Here is a 23,434-nt window from a genome sequence, read left to right on the forward strand (position 1 = left end):
TAGCAAGGGTGCACTCCACAACCAATTTGTGTAATTCACTAATAATGGGAGCGAGGGGCTCCTCTCTCATTGGTGTCGCTCAGCAGTGATGGTAAAGTCTAACTTCTTGCATCTCACTGTAACTCACTAATGAAAGCATTTAGGTGTTATTAACAGCAGTAATGTGGGCTCCCTTCTACACGAATGTAACTCACTATGTTAGACAGGTGGGCTACTCATGCGTTGAAGTAAATTATAATGATAGGAATGTTGAGCTCCTTCCACAGTGATGTAACTAAAATGGCAGGAACGTTGGGGTTCTTTCACACTGATGTGACACACTAATGGTAGGGAAGGTGAGCTCTTACCAAACCGTTGTAACTCACTAATGATACACATTTTGGTGGGGCTCCATATACGTTTATGCAACTCACTAATAATGTAAGAATGTTTAGATGCTTCCATACAAATGTAACTCACTAATAGTAGGAATGTTGAACTCAATCCACATTGTTGTAACTCACTATTGGTAAACATGTTGGACTCCTTATATGTTGATGTAACTCACTAGTGGTAGGAATGTAGGTCTCCTTCCACACTAATGTAACTCACTAACGTTAAACATGTTGGGCTCTATATGAGCTGATGTAACTCACTAATGGTAGGAATTTTGAGCGCCTTCCGCACTGACATAACTCACTCATGGTAGGGTTGTTAAGCTCTTTCCATATTGATGTAACCCTCAAATGGAAAACATGTTGGGCTCCTTAAGCATTCATGTAAGTCACTAATGGTAGGAATGTTCAGCTCCTCCCATATTGATGTAACTCACTAATGGTGGGCATGTTGAGCTGTTTCCACATTGATGTAACTCACTAACGGAAAACATGGTGGGCTCCTTAAACGTTGATGTAACTCAATAATGGTAGAAATGTTGGTCTCTTTTCCACCGGTGTAACTCACTGCGGATTGGAAGGAGGACTCTTCACCCATTAGTGTAACTCCCCAATAATATTATCTAATGTCACCTTTCACATTGGTGTAACTAAGTACTGACAGGAAATTTGGGTATCCCATTCTACAGGTCTTGCTCTGCAGTTGTCAAAATTGAAAGCTTCTTTCCCATTGGTGTTCTTAATTACTAATAGAAATGTTGTCATTCGTCTCCTTTGGGGAGTGTCTGCTTAATAGATAGCACTCTTCCCGCTGTGTGTGAGGCACTTGTGCTAGGGATACTGGGCTACTTCCCTGTGGGTGTATCTCACCAATGACATTAATCCTAAACTTCTTCCCCATCTAAGTAACTCCCTTCTAATGGCAAGTAGAGGCTCCTCCTTCTCTAGATGGCTCTACAGTGATAGGAATGAAGTTTCCTATTCGATTGGTATCCCCGTGGTAGGAGAATGGTCCCTTTCCCTAGCATCGTAACACTCCCCCATGTTTTCCCTAGTATCGTAAGACTCCTCCATGCTTTCCCTAGTATCGTAAGACTCCGCTAGACTTTTCCTAGTATGGTAAGACTCCAGGGGTGTAACAAAAGGCACCCGCGGTGTGCGGGGCCCCCAGGCTTACCCATGTTGGAGGGGGCCCCCTCAGCCCCTACTGATGTGAGTGTGAGGGTCCACTTCAGCAAAACTTGCAGGGGCCCCCTCACATTTTGTTACACCACTGTAAGACTCCCCCAATCTTTCCCTAGTATGGTAAGACTTCCCCATGCTTTCCCTAATATTGTAAGACTCCCCCATGCTTTCCCTAGGATGGTAAGTATCCGCCATGCTTTCTCTAATATCGTAAGACTCCCCCATGCTGTCCCTAGTATCGTAAGACTCCCCCATGCTTTCCCTAATATCGTAAGACTCCCCCATACTTCCCCTAGTATCGCAAGACTCCTCCATGCTTCCCCAAATATCGCAAGACTCCCCCATGCTTTCCCCAATATAGTAAGACTCCGCCATGCTTCCCCTAGTATCGTAAGACTTCCCATGCTTACCCTAGTATCGTAAGACTCCCCCATGCTTCCCCTGGTATCGTAAGACTCCCCCATGCTTCCCCTGGTATCGTAAGATCCCCCAGGCTATAACTTTGCATTGATAGGAATGAGGGCTCCTCGGCTGTTGGCCTGGTTCTGCAGTAAGATAGTCATGGGCTCCTTCCTCATTAATGTCATCCAGTAGGAGGAATGGTGTGTCACCTCCTGATTGGTCTTACTCCACAGTGATAGAACTGTTAAGCTTTTTCGCTGTTGGGTAACTCTATAGCGAAAGGAAAGGTATCTCCTTTCTGAATGGTGTAACTCTCCTTGAGAGGATGGTTGACCTTCTCCCTCAGGGGTGCAGTTGCCTACTGATAGCAAATGGGTTCTTTCCCCATTGGCACATCGGATCAATTATGTTAAAGTTGAGCTCCTTAACCAAGCAAGCACTCACTAGTAGTGAAATGAATGTGCTCCTTACCCGCTGCGTATCTCTGCAATGATTTTAATGGGGGAGTCCTCCTCTTTAATGTATATCTTGTAATGCTAGGAGTGAGGCACTGTTCTCTGATCGATGAAGCCTACCCCTCATATACACAATTGCAGGCTCATTCCTACTGGTTTTATTCTATAATGAAGGAAATGTCAAGCTTCTTCCCATTCATATACCTTTGTAGCAATAGGAATGTTGAGCTTCTTCTCATATTATGCTCCCTCCAGTTCATTTACCTCTGGAGTTAAAAGGAATGTTGAGCTCCTTCTCTTGGGTCTTACTCTTTATTGACAGTAATGTTGAGTTTGGTGTACCTCTGTAGCAAAAGGAATGTTTAGCTTGTTTCCGCGTTAAACTTTTTCCTGATCGCATATCTTTGTAGTGATAGGAATGTTGAGCTCATTCCCGTTGGTGTACCTCTGCAATGATATGGATGTTAAGGTCCTTCCCATTGGTGTATGTCTACAACAAAAGGAATGTTGAGCTTCTTCTCATTGGTGTAACTCAGTAGCAGTTGGAATGTTGCGCTCCTTCTCATTCGTGCAACTCTCTAGTCATAGGAATGTTGGCTCCTTCACATTACTGTAACTGCAGCAATGGTATTTTTGAGCACCTTCCCATTGGTGTAACTGCAGCGATGGGAATTTTGAGCTCCTTTCCTACTGGTCCAACTGCAGCGATGGGAATGTTGAGCCCCTTCTCACTGATGTAGCTCTGCAGCGATGGGAATGTTGAGCCCCTTCTCACTGATGTAGCTCTGCAGCGATGGGAATGTTGAGCCCCTTCTCATTGATGTAGCTCGCCAGTGACAGGAGTGTTGAGCTCCTCCACCTTGGTGTAAATGCAGCAGAGGTAATGCTGTGTTCCTTCTCATTGGTGTAACTGCAGCATTGGGAATGTCAAGCTTCTTCCTGTTGGTGCAACTCTGCAGTGATGGGATTTAAAAAAAACGTTTTTTCATTTAATTTTCTTACTTAGTTGCGCAGATATCACACATAAACACAGAATACATTCTTGTCTTCATTCCGCAATAAGGTCCAGCTTCCCTAAATCCCTCCCACTAATTTGGACAAGCTCTCCTAAACTCCCTAAAGCTTCCCTAAACTTCTCCAAGCATCCTCTGCCCTACCATCTATCTTGGGTACACACTCATTAGTTCATTAATGTAAAATTGTCATTATATCTGATGCATGTACATTTGTTTATCACCATGAAAATGTGTCAATTGTTTGCTGCCACCCACCTGATTTGTGTACCAACTCTTCTGCATGTGAAAGGAATGTTAAGCTTCTTCCCGTTAATGTAACTCTTTAATAATGTGAATCTAGAGCTCCTTCCCTTTGGTGTAATTTTGTGCGATTGGAATGGTAAGTTCCTTCCTGTTGATGTAACTCTGTAGTAATCAGAATGTTAAATTCCTTACCTTTGGTGTAACTCAGTTGTGATGGGAATGTTAAGTTCCTTCCTATTGGTGTAGCTCTGTTCTGATAGGAATGGTAACTTCCATCTCTTGGTTGTAACTCTGTTGTGATAGAAATGTTAAGTTCCTTCCTATTGGTGTAGCTCTGTTGTGATAGGAATGTTAAGTTCCTTCCTATTGGTGTAGCTCTGTTGCGATAGGAATGGTAAGTTCCTTCCTATTGGTGTAGCTCTGTTGTGATAGGAATGGTAAGTTTGTTCTTGTAACTCAGTTGTGATACGAATCTTAAGTTTCTTCCCTTTTGTGTCTTTCTTTAGCCATGGGAATGTTAAGTTCCTTCCCATTGGTGTAACTCTGTTGTGATAGGAACGTTAAGTTTGTTCTTGTTGGTGTAACTATGTTGTGATACGAATGTTAAGTTCCTTTACTTTGGTTTAACTCTGTGGCGATGGGAATGTGCAGTTCCTTTACTTTGGTGTAAAGCTGTTGTAATGGGAATGTTAAGTTTGTTTCCGTTTGTGTAGCTCTGTTGTGATAGAAATCTTAAGTTGCTTCCAATTGGTTTAAATCTTTTGTGATAGGAATGGTAAGTTCCATCTCTTGGTTGCAACTCTGTTGTGAAAGAAATGTTCAGTTGCTTCCCATCGGTGTAACGCTGATAAGAATCTTAAGTTCCTTGCCATTTGTGTAAGTCTGTGCTGAGATCCTTCCCATTAATGTAGCTCTGCAGTGATAACAGGGATGCATCACTAATAGTAGGACTAGTGAGCTGCCATTTCACTAATGATGGAGTGAGTGACCCCTCTTTCACGGGTGTCCTCAGAAATGCTGGGCACGTTTACTCCTTTCACGTTCGTGCAAATCACCAAAAATAGGGATGCTTGGATCCTCTGACTTGAGTCTAACTCACTAGTGATGGAGTAAGGGTCTCTCTGCATATGCCCCTTGTATCTTTGGTCTTCTTGTGGCAGGCACTGACTGACTCTCCTGTACTCACTCGTGTCAGTCTGAAAACCGATGGAAAAGAGTCGAGCACTTCCAGGGCTGAAGCAGCTCCTGCCGAGGGTCAGTTCCTGTTTTATAGGAAGTGAAACCACAGTTTTGTCTTTAGTGGGCCACAAATTCTGAATTGACTGATAGTTTTGTAAATGAAAAAATGAAAAAAAAAACCTGTAAATTGTAATACAGACAGATGGGTGAATAGATTGGTGTATGAACTATGGATTTACTTCTCCATCATCCTTGGGTGGAATCAGTGCATGGCTTCTGGTTTCTCCTCCACCAGTACTCAGTTCCCAATGCATTTCATTTCATTGCTGCCTACTAAAGCTATGACATGCCTGCGGATGACCCTGTGTCACCACAGCTTGTACGCCCAGGCCGCTTGGGCTTCAGTGCATCCCTGTGGACCGTTCCTCTACCGCACAGCCCCGCCCAAGAACCATAGCCCTTTCTAGGATGGCCGGCAAGTCAGCTTGTGCAGCTGTCTCTCACACTACTTTCTTACATTACACTTTAAATAAATTAGCATCATGAGAAGTGATTCACCAGTCATTCTACATCACACCAAAACACTTCACACGTAGGCCACAATGCACATGAACAGAGCTAGGACAGTTTTTGCAGAAGCAACAAATGCGATGGCTCGCTTTACCTCCCATGGGCAAAAAAAAATGCGAATTGTTTAGCCGTAATCAGTATTTTACTGCTGGTTCAAATATTTGCTGTGGCTCAGCGGTTCACATCTAGGGGTGGGCGGAATTTGCGGAATTAACCTTCGCAAATTATCGCGAGAATGTTTAAAATTATCGCAAACAAGCAGAAATATCGCGAAGATGCGGAAGTTTTTTTCCGGCATGTTCGCGAGATTTTCTGCATGGTTGCGGGTCGCCAACTTACCCATGTGGTTGCTTGCGGGCGCGGCCATCTTGTTTTGAGTTGTTCTCGCGGTGCATGATCGCGAGAAGAAAGACGTGATCGCGCGACGCATGACGTCACTGCGGGCGCGAACTGTCGCGAGACAGCGCAAATGGCTAAAAACAATACAACATCTCATGGAGAACGCGACCGGATCAAGAAAACTTGTCGGCGAACGCAGGGATTCAGGTAAGGCGATCGCGCGCGCGCGACAATGTATTATTTTACAGCGCGAGCAAGAAACAAATTATCGCCAAGCTGCGGAAACCGGAATTTTTGACATTTTCGCGCTCTCCGCGGAACGCAAAAATGTCAAATTATCGCAATTTCCGCGAACAGAACGAAATTTTTGCCCAGGCCTATTCACATCAACAGACGAAGGCGAAAACCCTTCAAATTTCAGCAAAAGCTGCAAAATTCCCCAAAAACCCGGGATCTCACCCAGCCGAACAGATTTGAGCGAAAGATGGTGAATCTGTTTCGCAAATGAAATTTCTCCTGCAGTGCATTCGGCCCCTGTTGGATTGTATTGTTCACTGTAGGTGGAATTTACATACTTTCTGTCACTTACTCGCCTTCTGCCCTCTGCATGCTTGTGCGTTGCGAACTAAGGTGACAAGAGTCAGGGGCACCTTCTTCATTGGTCTGGTTCACTACTAATAAGGGCAGGGACTCCTTCCCCATTTGTGTTGTTCACTACTGATAAGGACAATGTTTTCCATCACCATAGATGTGATCCACTCGATACAGGAGCAAATGGTTACTTTCCAACTAGAGATGAGAGGCGTGAGGGACTCCTTCACCACTGGTCTAGATCACTACTCATAAGAGAAAAGGTGATCTTCACCACAGATGTTATTCACTAGATACTGGAGCGAAGGGTTACTTTCCAGCCAATGGTGATATTTAGATCCCTACGGATACGGGCAACGGCGATCTTCCTCAAAAAATGTTATTCACTAGATATGTGAGCTGTGGGTTACTTTCTAATCAGGGGTGAGTTCTAGAGGTCAAAGGCGATCATCACCGTAGATCTAATTCACTAGATACATGAGCGAAGGGTTACTTTCCACCCAGTGGTGAGAGGAGCGATGGGCTCTCCACTAGTCTAGATCACTCCTGAATAAGGGCAAAGGCGATCTTCACCATATATGCAATTGAGCAAATACAGCAGCAAATTCGGTGTATCTCATTAGTAAGGGACTCCTTCACCACTGGTCTGTGGGCCAGATGTACGACTTCACCAATTTTCGACTCGCAAATTGCGTCACATTTGCAACTCACAATTTGCGACTCGCAAATTGGGATGTATAACAGTGTCTCAGACACTGTTTGCGATTCCTAATGGGGTCGCAAATTGCATGCCTCAGGAATATTAGTGAGGCAGGCGCAATTTGCGACCCTATTAGGAATGGCTAGCACTCCCAGGGATGGTGGCCTGCTGAGGTCAGCAGACCACCATGCCTGGGACTGCTTTTAAATAAAGCAGTCTTTTTAAAAAAAAGAAAAATGAAACTTTTCAGTTTCATTTTTCTAACATTATTTGTAGGATGGGATGTTAGTACAAAAGATAAATGTCTTTCTGTCAGAGACAAGGTATCTCATGATCAGGCTCTCAAACTCATGGAATACAGAAAATGTACCCCATGCTACTGTGTGGTAACCCGAAGTTCCAGCTTTCATCAAATATTCTTGATTTTGATATGCTTGTGACCTCCAAAAACCTTAAATGCAATTCACGTTAGGAAAGTTGTTGGCTGTAAAACAACGCAGAGCATATGGTTTGCCCAGAGCAAAGAATAGATACGCAAACTGGCAACATACCCATGTATAGGGGCAACTGCAAAATATAAACTAGTAGTAGTAGTAGCTCTGAAAATATTTGTTACGGTGCATGAACAATAACTCATCTACAACTTTACTCTTTCAAATGTTTACACATGTTTTAATGATGGCTCTGTGAGTGTATTTCAATGGGATTTTAAGTCAAGGTGAAAAGATCATTAATCAGTAGAAAATCTGTATCCTGCACTACAGGAGAACCCTCATTTAGATTGGTCCACCTTTAGGTTGCGAGCAGAGGAAACAGTGGCACACTCTTCTCCACTGTTAAGTTGGGTTCCCATGATGACCCCCACTTACCCCTGCTGTGCTCCAAGCCCTTGCACCTGCACTGGCAGGAAAGATCTCTGAACTGTTTAAATTCTTACTTTACATCTTTCTGGTGTGGTTTAGGCATTATACGAGCAAGATGCATTCACACACTACTGAATAAATTTCCAATTTGGATGCATCTGACATAAAAAGAATTCTCTCCCGATACCACTTCTACCAGGCTTAGGATTTTTCTTTTAGAAAAGCTGTGAGATAAACAAGTGTACATGGTTTGGAAGAAGACAACCTGTTGGATAACTAGCAGATGGTGGTTGCTGAGGTGGTCAGTGAGGTTTCAGTTGATTAGTTTCTCTAAGACCGTTGTCATGTATGGTAGAAGGGAGCATGGGCTGTAGATGGAAAGTGTGTCTAGGTCAGTGGAGGGTTTCTTGAGCAGTGGCATGATGGTGGCATGTTTCCAGGTGTCCGGGAATGTGGCTGAGTCGATGGAGGCATTGAGGATGGGTGTTAGTGCTTCACTGGTCAGTAGGCGTCCTTTGGTGAAGGCGTGGTGAAGGCAAGGGTCAGAAGGAGGCCCCAGGTGGACGGTCTTCATGGTACCAGCAATTTTGATGGTGGTGATGGCAGGTCACAAAGTCAGGGTTCGTTTACCAACTGTGATGAGAGGTTGAGATGCAACAGTGGTGTGGTTTGGTCGACGATCAAAGTTGCTATATATAAAGGTGGTTTTGTTACCAAACAAATCCAAGAGATTTTTGCTAAGGTCTTGTGAGCTGCTCATCTTGTTTGAGATGGCAGGAGGCGCGGGGAAATCTTTGAAATCATGCCCTGAAATTATGAACTGCAGTTGGTTTAGCTCATTACTGATGGGGCTCTCTCAATTCTTGAGGTTGGCTACCTTTTTGGCTACCTTTTGGTTTCCCTGTGACATGGTTAACTGCAGTGTGCTGCAAGGCTCCTGCTTTTCCTCTGCTACACCTTAGCTACTCATTTGGATGCCACGCATTTCACGTATAGATGACACATAGATCATGGTTCAGCTGAACCAAAAAGCACCAGATCTTTGACCCATCCTGAGTGATTGCTTGATCACTCTCCGGCAAAGGATGGAACGCAACTTCCTAAACCCTACTGACAACCTGACCTCTTACTTCTCAGTAGAGAGACTTCTCCAGAGCCACGGTTTTCTGCATTCTAACATGGATGACCCACCCTCCACTGTGGCAAAGGTCAAATCAATTAGTATGATTCTTCATGAAAATCTGCCCTTCGCACCTTATGTTTCCTCTGTTGCTAACCCCTGCTTTGGGTTACTGATTGCACATAGAAAAATTCTGCCAATCCTTCCAAGTGATTCTTGCGCTACGCTTACTCATGCTTTAGAGTGAGGTTGGCTACTTTTATTCCCTGAATTAAGATCTCCCAGCAGCCCAAACTGCGGGCCCCAGAATAGCCAGAATTCTGAGGTAAGACTGGTCTATAAACTAATGAAAAATGATCATGTGATGGTTTGAAGGTGTAGACTTCACTGGCTGTCCTTGGACCAAAGAATCAGGTTTAAGACCCTCCGCCTTACTCATAAAATCTGCCACAATGAAATCCCATCTTGGATCATCCTCTTCCTCTGGTTCCTGGATAAATAAACCTTGCAGTGGGGGGTGGTCATTCCGCCTTGAGGACCCTAAGTTTTGGAATGAACCTCCGGTCTACTTCAGATAAATCAAAAATGATCTGGTCTTTCAGAAATCAATCAAACCTTTCCAGTTTTAATAACGGAGGCGCTGGCCATTTCCCATGCTCGCAGCGATGCTTGCTTTTGCACCAAAGTTTTTGGTTGTTTTAGTGTGAAATGAATTTTAAGCTTGAACTATAGTGGACATCTTGACGGAGGTGTGTGAGTTTAGAACCATATGATGAAAGCAAAGTGTGGCAAGTGCTGCTGCGCATAAGTGTAGGGTGTAGTTGAGAGGGTGAGAATAGACACCATTGTAAGTGCAGTTAAATATCAACTTTTGCTTAAAGAAGCCCACATGTATAATTGCATAGGGAGCACCCATTGGGGATTAAGGTAAATCACCATTGCGGCATTGCAGTTTTGCCACAGCGAGCAGAGTAGCAATGGGGGCAAGTGGGGTGCTCCTCCCCGTGTGGCATGAGTTTTGGGGGAGGCGACCTCCCCCCTCTTAACTGTGGCTGTGCGGGACGGCTATTGCGGGAATCGCCATCACACCCCTCCTCCCACACTCTTACATGCAGCTGCTGGGCGGCAAACGCAGTGACCGCCACGGGCGGCACAACATCAAGCTACGCCATTGGCCATAGCAGCAATTTTTGAGGAAGCTTATCTGTAAGTGAGACACTTTAGTTTTGTGTTAACATAGGAATGTCAGGCGTGTTTGAGTAGTGTACGTTCATCCTGGGTACCTCTGTTGGGATAGATGTTGTTTTGCAAGTCAATGGTACTCATTTTGTCTACCTCCGAAGGATAAATGGCTTAGTGGTTCACTTAAGGTTTGAAGCCGTGGCCATGGCATTAAATATAGATCCATGGAGTAGATACATTATCCCACTCAGCTGTCCAAACCAGTTCTTGTGGGCTCTGTGTTATAACCTTCAGTTTCCGATGTGAGCTTAACCCCTTCGATGCTGCGCAGATTCCGCCGCTGTGCTGACGGAATCTTGCGCGGGCGTGGTCATGACGGAATGGTTCCGTCATGAGCACAGCTCAACCGTGGGTCATGACGGAACCATTCCGTCATGAGCACCGAAGGGGTTAAATGTCTGGTTTTGGTTGTACACAGAGGCACCCGTGCTGTGCTTTTTGTCTTTCATCTCCCTTGCATATGGTTATCACGCAAGGAGACTAACCAGCTCGAGAGAGGGGCGCAGGAGGCACATCAAGGCAATGCAACATAAACGAAGCTTCGTCAAGCTTTTAGGGACAAAGAGGGCCGAGGGAAAGCTTCGCCAGCCTGGCAGCCCAGCCCACGGGGCTAACAGGGGCTCTCGAAGCCCTTTGCGCCCCTTGTGTCACTTATTAGTGAAGAGAGGGAGGCACTTTTTTGTCGCAGATGTAAGTCACTATTAGTAGGGCTGATGGACCCATGTGGATATTATGTGCGTGCTCCCGGGGCCTCCATACGTGTTAAGAGCTTAAATAAATGGCAACAGCGACAGCCATTGACAGTGGGGGTAACGTAACATCTGTATTGTTAAAGCGCACGTTCACGTGTGGGCATCTTGGCGCTGAATAATATGTTTATTGTTATCCAACTCAATGGTACTCATTTTATGGACCTGAGGAGGATGAAAGGCTGAGTGAACCCGCTGGGATTTGAACCTGTGACCATGAGGTCAAACACAAGCCCCTACAGTGGGCGGATTATTCCACTAAGCCACTTGACCGGGCCGGGTGGCTAGAGGGAGGAATACAAACAAGGAGGGACGGGTTTATAGAAAGGCAGAAGTAAACCTGCGAATAGACAGGAAAGACGCATGGATGAATACATAGATCGTTGGATAATTTTAGGATTTGGGAAATTTTAAACAAAGTAACGTTTATTCAATCATCCCCTGGGGTTGGGATCGTATTTTATGATTTTAAGAGCAGCCTCACGCCCTTGCCGGATGCCTTGCTGGGATGTTTTTGAGTGCTGGTCCTGTGAATTCTATTAGTCAGGTACAGATTACATCCTCACCATAGCCAGGCATTCACTCGAGGTAAAGTGTATCCCTGCATCACATTTACGAAAATAAGACTGAAAGCAAACACCAGAGAAGAATATTCTGGAATAAAACGTGAGCAGCTGCCATGCCTTGTTTTGGAAGCTTAACTCAGCCGTAGAATTAGAGTATTTACAGCCTGGGTGCAGAATGCAGAGGTGGGATTAGGTCTTTAATCACCCCTTCCTATAAATATGTCAGGTAAAGGTGAATTTTGTGCCTCCCGGCTACTTGCTCCCCTTAACAGGAGAGCATGGTGCTCTTTTGATTGGCAGTTTATTTCTAAAAGCACGCTATTAAGCTTATCTGTGAGAAAAGAAAATGATGACAGTCCTCCTTGTTCTATAAAAGCACGCTGGCCATGCACGTGACATGGCTGCGTTATGAGGGGCGGCTCTTCCACTAGGGCGGAGGAGCGTCGCCCCACTGCTTTCTCGCAGTGCGGGAAGCAGAAACATAAAATGGTAAAAATACAATTTTATGTTTCTGCTTCTCGTACTGTGAGAAAGCAGAAGTGTTTGGTTGGGGGCGGGCATTGTGGGCGGGTCTGCTCTAGGGCAGGGGGAGAGTGGCTTGCCCACTGCTGAGGGCACTGACTGACCAGTCATGTGCACTCGGCCCGTTCTCCATGTAGGCTGCAATGCACCCTACATGGAGAAAATGGCCTCCCCATAGGGGCCTGGCTGGTCAGAATCCCGACCTATCACATCACTGCCATTGCAGCGTTGTGATTGGCTTAGGGGAGGGAAGGGATGCTGCCTGCTTCCTGTTCCTGCTGGAGGTAGGACAGCAGGAGAACAGGTCAGGAGCACGATGCGGGACCCGGGAAGGTACGTTTATTTTATTTTTAAATTACCTACCCGTGCGCCAATCCCCGCGGGACTCCCACCCTTCAGTCATGCCATGCAGCACACACTTCAAGTCAACAGGTGCATGGGGAATTAATTCTCCCAGGCCCGATCCCGATGTTTTCCTCTTTGGCAAAATGCATAATCGTTGATAGATGCTGCTGGCAAGTATCGCTCCCCCACGTACTATATTAGCCACCCAGCCCAGGCCCGCTTCTTCCCATTCTCTTGTCCAGTCACGGCCACCACATTTCTAGACTTGCGTCGAGGTAACCGCCATTTACTCTAACACTTGACGGGCGCAAGGCTCGCTGGGAAAAGTCCACCAGGGGTATCTTTAAGATCAGTCAGCAAATGGTGTCAAGTGGGCCTACGTGTCTGCCACCATGTGTCCATTTCATGTCCTCAACCCATGTGTCATTTACACAGGGCGCGTGAATTTTTGTCTTCAGGAACCTTTCCCCAAGCTTGTGAGAAACCCCGTAGGTGGAAGGCCCACAGCCACACTTCAGGGTCACCCTCGCGCATGATCTGAGTGTGCCCTTGCATAGTTATTGCAAGTGCAGCTTATTTCCCAAGGTCGGCGTCAGTTCAATGTTATTGCTGTTCAGCCAGATTATGACCTTGGTGAATACATATTCCAATTAGAACAAGCATTTGCAATGCAACAGGTCTCGCATTTACTAGAGTTTGAGGTATTGGCATTGTAAATGACATTGCCTTTTATGTACTTGAAGCAAGTCCATTTTTGTGGGAAATGAAGCTAATGGGAAGAGAGGAGAGGAGAGGATGTGAGGTGTAAAACTGTGCCCTGGTACAGGAGAGGAGATGCTAGAGAGGGGGGTTAGACTTGGAGGTGCAGGATGAAGGGTGAGGAGGGACAGTGGGGAGGAAGCAAACAAGGATGAGCACATCACAGAGGGAAGTGGGGAGGAAGCACACAGGGTGAGCACATGATGGAGGGAAGTGGGGAGGAAGCACACATGAGTGAGCACATGACGGAGGAAAGTGGGGATGAAGCACACATGGGTGAGCACATGATGGCGGAAAGTGGGAGGAAGCACACAGGGTGAGCACATCACAGAGGGAAGTGGGGAGGAGTAAACATGGGTGAGCACTTGACGGAGGGAAGTGGGGAGGAAGCAGACAGGGTGAGCACATGACGGAGGGAAGTGGGGAGGAAGCACACATGGGTGAGCACATGACGGAGCGAAGTGGGGAGGAAGCACACATGGGTGAGCACATGACAGAGGAAAGTGGGAGGAAGCACACAGGGTGAGCACATCACAGAGGGAAGTGGGGAGGAGTACACATGGGTGAGCACATCATGGAGGGAAGTGGGGAGGAAGCAAACATGGGTGAGCACATCAGGGAGGAAGTGGGTAGGAAGCACACAGGGTGAGCACATCACGGAGAAAGTGGGGAGGAAGCACACAGGGTGAGCACATGAAAGAGGGAAGTGGTGAGGAAGCACACATGGGTGAGCACATCACGGAGGAAAGTGGGAGGAAGCACACAGGGTGAGCTCATCACGGAGGGAAGTGGGGAGGAGTACACATGGGTGAGCACATGAAAGAGGGAAGTGGGGAGGAGTACACATGGGTGAGTACATCACGGAGGGAAGTGGGGAGGAAGCACACAGGGTGAGCACATCACAGAGGGAAGTGGGGAGGAAGCACACAGGGTGAGCACATGACAGAGGGAAGTGGGGAGGAAGCACACATGGGTGAGCACATCATGGAGGAAAGTGGGAGGAAGCACACATGGGTGAGCACATCACGGAGGGAAGTGGGGAAGAAGCACACATGGGTGAGCACATCACGGAGGAAGTGGGAGGAGTACACATGGGTGAGCACATCACGGAGGGAAGTGGGGAGGAAGCACACAGGGTGAGCACATCAGGGAGGGAAGTGGGGAGGAAGCAAACAAGGGTGAGCACATCGCGGTGGGAAGTGGGGAGAAAGCAAATAAGGGTGAGCACATTACAGAGGGAAGGGGGGAGAAAGCACAGAAGGAGGAGTGCATCTTAATCCCCTTCTCCCGTGCCTATCAAAAACAAGTCAAAAAATCAATAACACCTGATTTACTTTAAGAAGGATTAATTTGTTAGACAAGCACCATTACGTAATATGTTGCTCCTGTTTCAAGGGCTTCCAGCAGCTGAAATAGTGCGAGCACATTAATAACCTGACCAGACCTTTGATCTGGATTCCCTAAAAATGCACAGCAGTGCGCCTCGCCCCTCTACCACGGCACCAGCGCTCTACAGCCCCCTTTCCTAACGAATACAGCAGGCTGAGATGAAACTTCAAAGACAGGCCAGACAACTACATAATCATGAGGCTTACCTCAATTGCATTCGGGAATAGCTGCTCCCTGCGTTGCCATAGCACGGTCATTCGGGTGCGCCAGTGAAGAATGTATATATTGTTTTATACAGTCACTCGGCAGCTATCTCTCAATTTCCACGTGTCTGCTTCCTGGGCCTGGGTTCCCTTCTTTGAAATGGTGCTCCGATGGCCTGCCCTAATTCTCGCAAACCCCTAGTTGAAATCTAAAAGGTTCCAGAGCTTAGCCTCCCGGGAGGCCTTCCGGAACTGCTTGAATACACACAGCCGGGGAATAGGGGAGACACATTGGCGGTATGGTTTTGGTTCCTTTCAAGCCTGGCAACCGCGTCATAGCTCAGTGGGCTAAGCTCCTGCTGGTCACAGTTGTGAATACTAACAAGGATGTCCTAGCCTGTCAGCATACCAATATATCAATGGTCAGTGTTAGCTGGGAATAATATAATACACGTTTATTAAGAGCCTAGAAACTATGCAGTCGCAGAGCAGCGTATGCGCTGCCCAGGCTCGACCTAACAAACCCGTGCCTGCCTTGGTTCTGCACATCACTCATATTCCAACCATCTACACCAGCCCATCCACCGTCACCACTGCTGAGTCTTCCGAGACCTGAGGGAGTCTGGTGAGATCCACTGCCACAGCACTAAAAGGGATCTACTGGAGTACCTAAAGTGATCACTTCAGAGAATCAGTCATTACTGTAAGTGTGCAACATATAAAGGAATCGATGAAGTAAACAAATCTACCTGCAAGCATTCACCTATTACCACATAATGCCATGAACTAGAAGAATTAATGCCCAACAAACCATGTCATAGAAGTGACAAAAAACAATACAATGCTAGCTACACCTACAAGATCAGAACACATTATTTGAACAATATAAAGCACACAGTTCTTTAAAAAAAAAAAAATACCGGCTAATTGCAAACTGGCAACGAATTTTCAATTACGAAAATCTCTTCTAGTTCCCGCCTCACAGTGCAGATGGCACTGCGAGTAGGCAACCCATCTGCAAAAACAACGTATTTTCATGAAAATAACATTTACAGCATCCAAAGCCATTTAAAGATGATCGGAATGTTCTGTGCCAAAATTAAATGACAGGTATGGTGCACCTCTGATGACAAGCATAAGACGATTTAACACATGATGTACTTTGGACATACTCTGTGTTAACGACTTCTGCAATTAACCAGCTGATTCCCTTCAATTCCTTGCCACCCATCGTCCACGGTCGCATTAATGTTTTAACCTTGTACATTTGTATTTCAGTATTTCTCTGCCACCGCGCTGATACTGTCTCACGAGTGGCATTTTAAGATTACAAGAGACCTCTGCAAATGTAACAAGTTCTCGATCACAGCTTAGGGGACAGTGGGATTTAGACAACAAGTGGGACTGAAAGCGATTGCGAAAGTGATCGCAATTGAAAAAAATACAGGACCGCGAGTGGTGCACGCGCGCCAGCCACAGCGAACATGTGTTTTCAATTATCGTGCCCGTGTCTGGGCACGATAATTGAAACCACATGGCCTTTGGTGCGCGTAATAGACACCAATAGACCATGGGCGGAGCAATGCGTCCGCCTTTGGCCTATTGTGTGCCGTCTTTGGGAAAAACATGCACTCAAAGGCCAATCGCAAAAGCCAAAAGGAAAAGCACACACACGAGCGTGTGCGATTCCAGGCTCCGTTTTAAAACCCCCTACAAAAGGGCTCTCGCCTGCGCGAGCATTGCGGCGCTCTGCAACGCAGGGCGCGAGCCCTAAAAAAGAAAGAAGGGAAAGAATCAATCTAAGAACAGAGTTCGATTTTTACCACTGTTACAGTGCACAGGACCAGTTTTGTATTGCAGCAGCATCTTTGGTATGTGTTTTTATATATTATAAATTATCCTGAATGCACCCATTAAACATTTTACATACTTGAAATTCACTGTTATTGATTTATCAAGATACGTTTTTATAGAAATGTCATTAGATGTAATTAAATCATGAAACATAATATGTGCGTCTTTGCAAATCAGAGGGTTGTGATCAAACAGATAATTATGACGTAGTCCCAAAAAGGTGGCTTGCACCTCTGCGAACAGAGCAGCACACCTATGAGCAAACCCATTTTTACACATGAGCCCATTATTCACCATGCGTCTACAAGAACGTTGACCAAGGCGTAAATGCTCGTGGTGCTTTTGGTGTGATTTTGATCATATGCCTTTTTGTTCCCTGAATCCATAACTTAAAACTGATCCACTAGTCAACATCTTCTCTTCAGGAAAGTTGTTTTCCCATTTAGGAGTCAATTGTTGAATGCCATTTATGCAATCTTGGTTGTAGCAACTATCCGGTGTGAACCTCAAAGGCATTCAGTTGGCACGATAAGTGCCCCCAAGTGAGGACACGCTGATTAATGCATTTCCACTCATTGATGAATCCTAATTCTTAGAAGACATAACCTCCAGGACTGAGGCCTCAACAAATGTCATAGGTGCATGCAAGCTGCTTGAGGTTGGTCAATTTCCATCACTGTCAGTGGGAAGGGATAGAAGAGAATTTGAGGGTGAAGAGTATCGCTGAATGATACAAACTAATTTTGGGATAACCCTGCTTGTTTTAAAGGAAGGGCTGTTGGTAGCTGCCCTGACAACTATGACTGCCTCCACCCCATCAACCTCATTCCTACAGGGTGCCAGGCTCTTGATCTGTTTTGAAATTATGATCTGGTTGTACACAAAGTAGAGGACGGTGAATATTTTAAATGCAAGGGCCAGCGACATGGCGAAACATTGTCCTCTGCATGACAAAGGACCAAAGAAGAGCTGCAGCGATGAAGAAGCCTGTGATTTCTTACTGGGTGCTTCTGTTATTATTGTTCAGTTGCTAGTGAAAGGAGGGATGCTATAAAACATCTCAGAATGACTGTAGACAGGATCCCATCGCATAGCCATAGGCCAGTATTTTTATTACATTGTTGTTTCAGCTTGTATTTTATCATGTTTAAAATATATATACTACTAAGCACATGCAAAATAAACTCAATAGGGCATGCTACAGTGACTATGAATAATCTTATAGTCGATAACTGCGGCAAGGCTATTTTTTAATGTTTATTTCCTAGTATTATTGGCCATTTCTCAAAAATGTTAACGCCCAGCCCATGGAATTGGGATTGAATGGCGGATGCCTTACCCCAAATTTATAGACTCTTTGTTGTCACTGGTTAAACTAAAGCAGCTAGAAAGAGTGTTTAGATTTTGAGCACTCCATTACACCGAAAACAGTGATTTTCTTGCCTTTTGTGGTGATTTAGCAACCCCACTTAGTGACACTTTATGAAGCAACATTTTGAAGCAGTGACAGCAGACAAACAACTGCAGTGGCTTGTGGGCAATGGTGTCATTTCACCATATGTGTAGATGTAGCAGATGTGGTATCTCACTCATCTTGAGCCGCGCCTCCTTTGACATCACAAGAAATGGCACAACGTGATCTTTGAATCCTGACTGGAAATTGTTCCTTTTGTTTTTAAATTAACTATCGCTATCGAAATGCCAGCCCGCAGGTAAACAATGATTGATAACAATCACAAACACCTAGCAGAAATCAAAGGCATAGTTACTTTTCAGAGTCAGTTAGTGAAATTAAATGAGCTATAGAGTTGACCAAGTGTTGGCATGCTGCAAAAAAGCAGGGTTAAGGGCCAGATGTATCAAAGGGTTTTACCCATTCTGTGTCTACAGGAAAATGTGCTCGTACATATGGCCCTAAGTGAAATCAAACCACTAGTTATGGCTGAGTAATGCTCTTGATTCTGAGGGCTTGGACCCGCAGCTCTGAGTAATTGAAAAATTAATGAATACACGTTGGGGTTGATTTAGAGTTTGGCGGGCAGGGTACTACGTCACAAATTGTACTTCAAGTGAGGCATTTGGTCTAAGCACATTATTAGGGAAGGAGAAAGCCAGCAATGCCATCAGGGTCCGTTGCAACTCCTTCTAAACATGGCACTGCCCATACTGAATTTGCACGGATGCACTTCATCTGGACACTGTTGGAACAATTTGCCAGTGCCAGCCAGTTGTCCACTCCTGCCTAAAAAGGCTGACAGACCTAGAATCCAGCTGCTTCCCACTCTCAGCTAGCACTTTTTAGGTCTACCATTGCAGTTTGGTAGATCACATCAAAAACAATACTTATTTTCACCTTGTCTTGATAAATAGGATTGATTGTGCCTCTCTCCTCCAAAGAGGATCAACTGAAGGCATCATTGTTTGTTTCCGATGCACTAAACATACAGGAAACAATGGTGCCTTGTTACAGCAGAGTCTGAAGGGGGCCCAAGCTCCATGTGACAGTGGAATCCTTGTACTAAATAAAGCATGCTACTATTTCTGCACCCTTCTGTCATCCTTGAGGTCTCAAGAGACATTGGATTGTTGTTAGAAATGTGCAAAATTGAGAAATGTTTCCACTGGAAGCATCATGGTTGTTTTTTTAACCTCTTACACTGGTGTGGCCCATCCTTAGAGAGAGAGGCCAATTGACAGCGTTGTTACATTGGCCATGATTTCATGCAGGCCTAGTAGTGAGTAGTGAGAACATTTCCTGAGCTGTCTTTATTGCCTCCCCTTCCCATTACCTGGCCCTTGGGCATGATTGTCTTGTTTCTTTTAGGAGTGAGAACCTTTTTAAAAACATTTTTTAAGCTGCCTGATTGTGTCATAATATATTGATTTCCAATGGAAACCCGCTAAGGGTGAACACTGCCTGATAGTTTAGTTTACATGGTGTTGTTTTGTGCTGAACTTCTCTCTGAATTTGCTCTGCTTTGTCTTGTCCACTGTAAGACGCTGGCTGTTTATAGTGAACAAATCATTGCTATCTGAATATTTCAGATGTTTCTAAAGGACCCATTGCTGTAATTGGCTGCCCTAGCCCCTTGTGAGGAGACTAGACCATGTGACGCAGCCAAAGCGTTTTCTTCACATTCTTCTGGGCATTCTTGCCAGGATGGCCTCTGAATAAGGACTGTTGATGCCTTGGCCAATTACATAAAAACGAAAAGCCCTTTACCCTGAGACCTATCTTACAATCTGTTTCTGGCAGTGCAGTGGATTTAGTCCCTAGAACAGTCTTTGGGATGCAGGGGGATGCAGTCTACAAAAAGCTCATTGCAAGGGTCATGAGACCTACCTGTTAAGTGCACGTAAACCTCTGCCTGCCAGAGGTTGTACCTGCTATGGAGCGTTGCCGAGAGGCCCAGAACTCCTACCGCAGGGGCATATCAACACAGTCCTTGACAGAAAGCTTTATTCTGTGACTCAGCACTGTAGTTGACACTCCAATCCACATTTCTTTAAAATCAAGTGAGTTACTAACTACGCATGACCATCACTTCCTGCTTCAGATATACAAATGCAACCATTATTAAACTGGGGTACACTGAGCTATGCTCCAACAAGCGTACCTATCATGACCCGCCTACACGGGCCGCCATATCCTGCTCGCTGCGATCCATTCCAACACACCTGTGGACCTGAAGCACGTTACCAACATACACTTACTTAGCATCAAGCTCCTACTTTGTGCTCTGAAGCACAACCACCCTCCTTCGTGCAATGACTACTTCGCACGTCTTACATGAGTGCGCCTTTCAACACCTTTTCTCTACCATTCCCATCACCTTATGTCCTACAACCAACATGATTTGAGCACATCTTATGCCAACATTCATGCTGCACAATATGTCCATAAATCGGTCTCACCAAGCCCTGCCTTTGGCCCCATTAATGCAGCCCCTATATTCACTTCCCACATGGTGCTCCTATTCCACACCAGTGTTAGCCATGTGATATATAAATGCAGTGACAATGATAACCCGGCTTCTGACAGATACCCCAGGAGTAAGGAAAATTACCACTAAGTAGTCAGAGCAATAGAATAAAGCACGTGTAGTACTGTTATGAACGGAGGAGAGTCTTAAAAACAGCATAAAAGAAGTAGTGAATTGAATTATTCTTATAATTTGCAAATCTAGAATTTTTAGATGTTCGCAACTTTTTCTACTCCAATATGGTTTGTGATTATTTATTTGTTTTTAATTGGGACTTGGGCTATCCTAGAATAGGCCATATCTATTTGGTGGTTTCTTTTCCTGGTTTTCTATTTAACTTCCTAAGCTAAACATCAATTAGAATGTTTATAATAAATCTGATTGTTCATGTTTGTATGTATGTATGGCAAATGCTGAGGGCAACACTATCAGAAAAGCAGGATTTGCTTTGTTCAATGAGCTGTTGTCAAGACAGGAATTGTAAAGTGGCATGTTCCCCTGCCTGGAGTGCCCCACTGCATGGGAAACTGATCTCCTGACTTGTCGTGTGGCCCTGGAGTTATGCTAATCTTGCGCAGAGGCCTAAGGTTGTCCTTGGTAATGCAAGCTTCATAACCTGTTGTGTGACATGGAGGAACGCACCAAGTGTACCCTCTTAGTGGGTATTGCACTACTGCTCATGCTGTTGGTTCACCATATGAAGCAGTGCTAACAATGCACCATGTTTTGAGACTCAGTAGTTTGACCAGACCTTTTTTTTCTGATGCAAACAAAGGTGATTCTACTGGCGCCTTTTGTGTAAAGTTTCATTGTTATGTGAAAACCAGAACCATGCACTGGTGATATTCCATGTGCTTGTTGAGTGCTTTCTTTCAGCGAGTGTGTAACACGTGAATGGTAGTAGAGTCTGAGTACTTGGACTGGCGGGATCCATTTTGGATGTCTTTGTTTTAGCATGGTACAAGATGGAGGGTAGACATCATTTATACATACATTTAAAGCATGTTGCATGCATTCGTGTGGCTGGAGGGGAGAGATCCAGATGCTGAAGAGACGAGGATGGAGACAGGGCTACCCCTCAAATTCAATGAGGACCTTGCTAGCCAAGGGTTGCTGATTAATTCTTCCTGAGCACTGCCATTTTGTTTACGATAGGGCTGTGGGGAGGAACCACCGTTTCTGTTGTTCATGGCAACAAAGCACTTGAGTGATAATGAACTTGCAAATCTGTAAAAAATAATTGCTGTAATAAAATTCCAAGACAATGAGTTTTGTAGGAACTGTTTACAGCACAGTGATCAACTTTTCACGTTTCTGTGTGAAAATAATTCCACAAAATGTGTTTTGATGTCCTTTTCGATGAGAAGTTTAACTTTGCAAACTATATGAAGTGGTAAATGTAACTGCTTCATAACAGATTGTGCTTGATGTCTTTTTCATCTTTGGCCCCCCATAGTATGGGCTGCTCCACTTTAAAAAAACATGTACCCTAAAGCACTATACATAACTTGCTAGACTTAAATCTTCCAACATATAAAGCTTTTCTTAAGTTGACAAAGCAGCGAGGTTTGTGTGTTTTTTTTCTTTTCAATGGTAAGGCAAGCTGCACTCTGGGAGCATAGCTGAGGCTAGGACCTTATTTCATGTATGTCACCGAGAGTCATCAGCAAACCACAACTTTTGTTTGCTTCCAGGCCCTGACTGCTCTTTACAGTAGGAACAAATACTTTTTAAAGCCTTTGCACACTTATGGAGTCTTCCCCCTGCTGGTTTATTAACATAGGGTGACAACCAGTAGCGGCCCGTGGAGGGAGTGCCGCAGGGCGGTGGGGCGGGGTAGGGGCAGGGTGAGGGGTAGTAAACTCCAGCTCATGGCCGACTGGAGTAATGTAAACATATAAATAAATAAAACTAATTTCATTGCGCTCGCTGAAACGCATTTGGCAATGCAGCGCGCGCAATGAAATTCGTTTAACCCCTTCGACGCGCATGACGGAACGGTTCCGTCATGCACGTCGGTTGCGCTGTGCGCATGACGGAACCGTTCCGTCATGGCCCCGCCCGCCCGCGCACGGAACCTTCAGCGTGGCGCGGAAATCCGCGCCGCGCTGAAGGGGTTAATTTATTTATTTGTTTACATTACTCCGGTCGGCCATGAGCTGGAGTGTAATAACCCCCACCCTGCTCCTCCCCCGCCCCACTCCACCGCCCCGCGGCACTCCCTCCACGGGCAGCTACTGGTGACAACACAGTTTTAAAACATTTACAGTTATTGTACACTAAGTCAGTGCTGTAATTCAATACACAACAGTTCAAAGCATTACAGATATATATTAAAGTTAATTAGGCATTTCTCAAGTCTCTGTCAAGTACAGTATGTGTATTTTGTTCAGATTTTGCAATGTTCACTTATTTTGGGCTGTGAAGTGTGTTACATATCATAATATATGTTATGTCAATCTCATACTTTATCCTTTTTTCCGGGTGTAAATATAGAGTAGATTTCACTTTTTCAGAATGTGTGTTTATTTGCAAATGCATGTTTCTTTGATAAAATTGCATTTTCTTTTCTCAGTGGTGGCACAGTGTGATATTTTAGAAGATTAGGACTTAAAAATGGTAGTTGCCTTTCAAAGCAAATAAAAGCAGCGTGACACGCATTTGGGGAGGAGAGGGAGCAGCACAGAACACTGACACCAGGTTTGCGTGAAAAAGGTTGCTTTTTTGAAACAGGTGCACATCACATACTCAAACCTGGGCCTTTGTCTTACAAAACTACTAACCT

At 45.1% G+C, this 23,434-nt stretch overlaps 1 protein-coding gene across 2 annotated transcripts in view; it reads left to right on the forward strand.

Annotated features, from left to right (window-relative positions):
- HEG1 (heart development protein with EGF like domains 1) overlaps nucleotides 1–23,434 on the forward strand; it is a 178,684-nt gene that overhangs the window by 2,903 nt on the left and 152,347 nt on the right. The window lies entirely within an intron of this gene.

This window comes from Triturus cristatus, chromosome 3_2 (genome assembly GCF_964204655.1).
Source record: "Triturus cristatus chromosome 3_2, aTriCri1.1, whole genome shotgun sequence".
Lineage (NCBI taxonomy): Eukaryota > Metazoa > Chordata > Amphibia > Caudata > Salamandridae > Triturus > Triturus cristatus.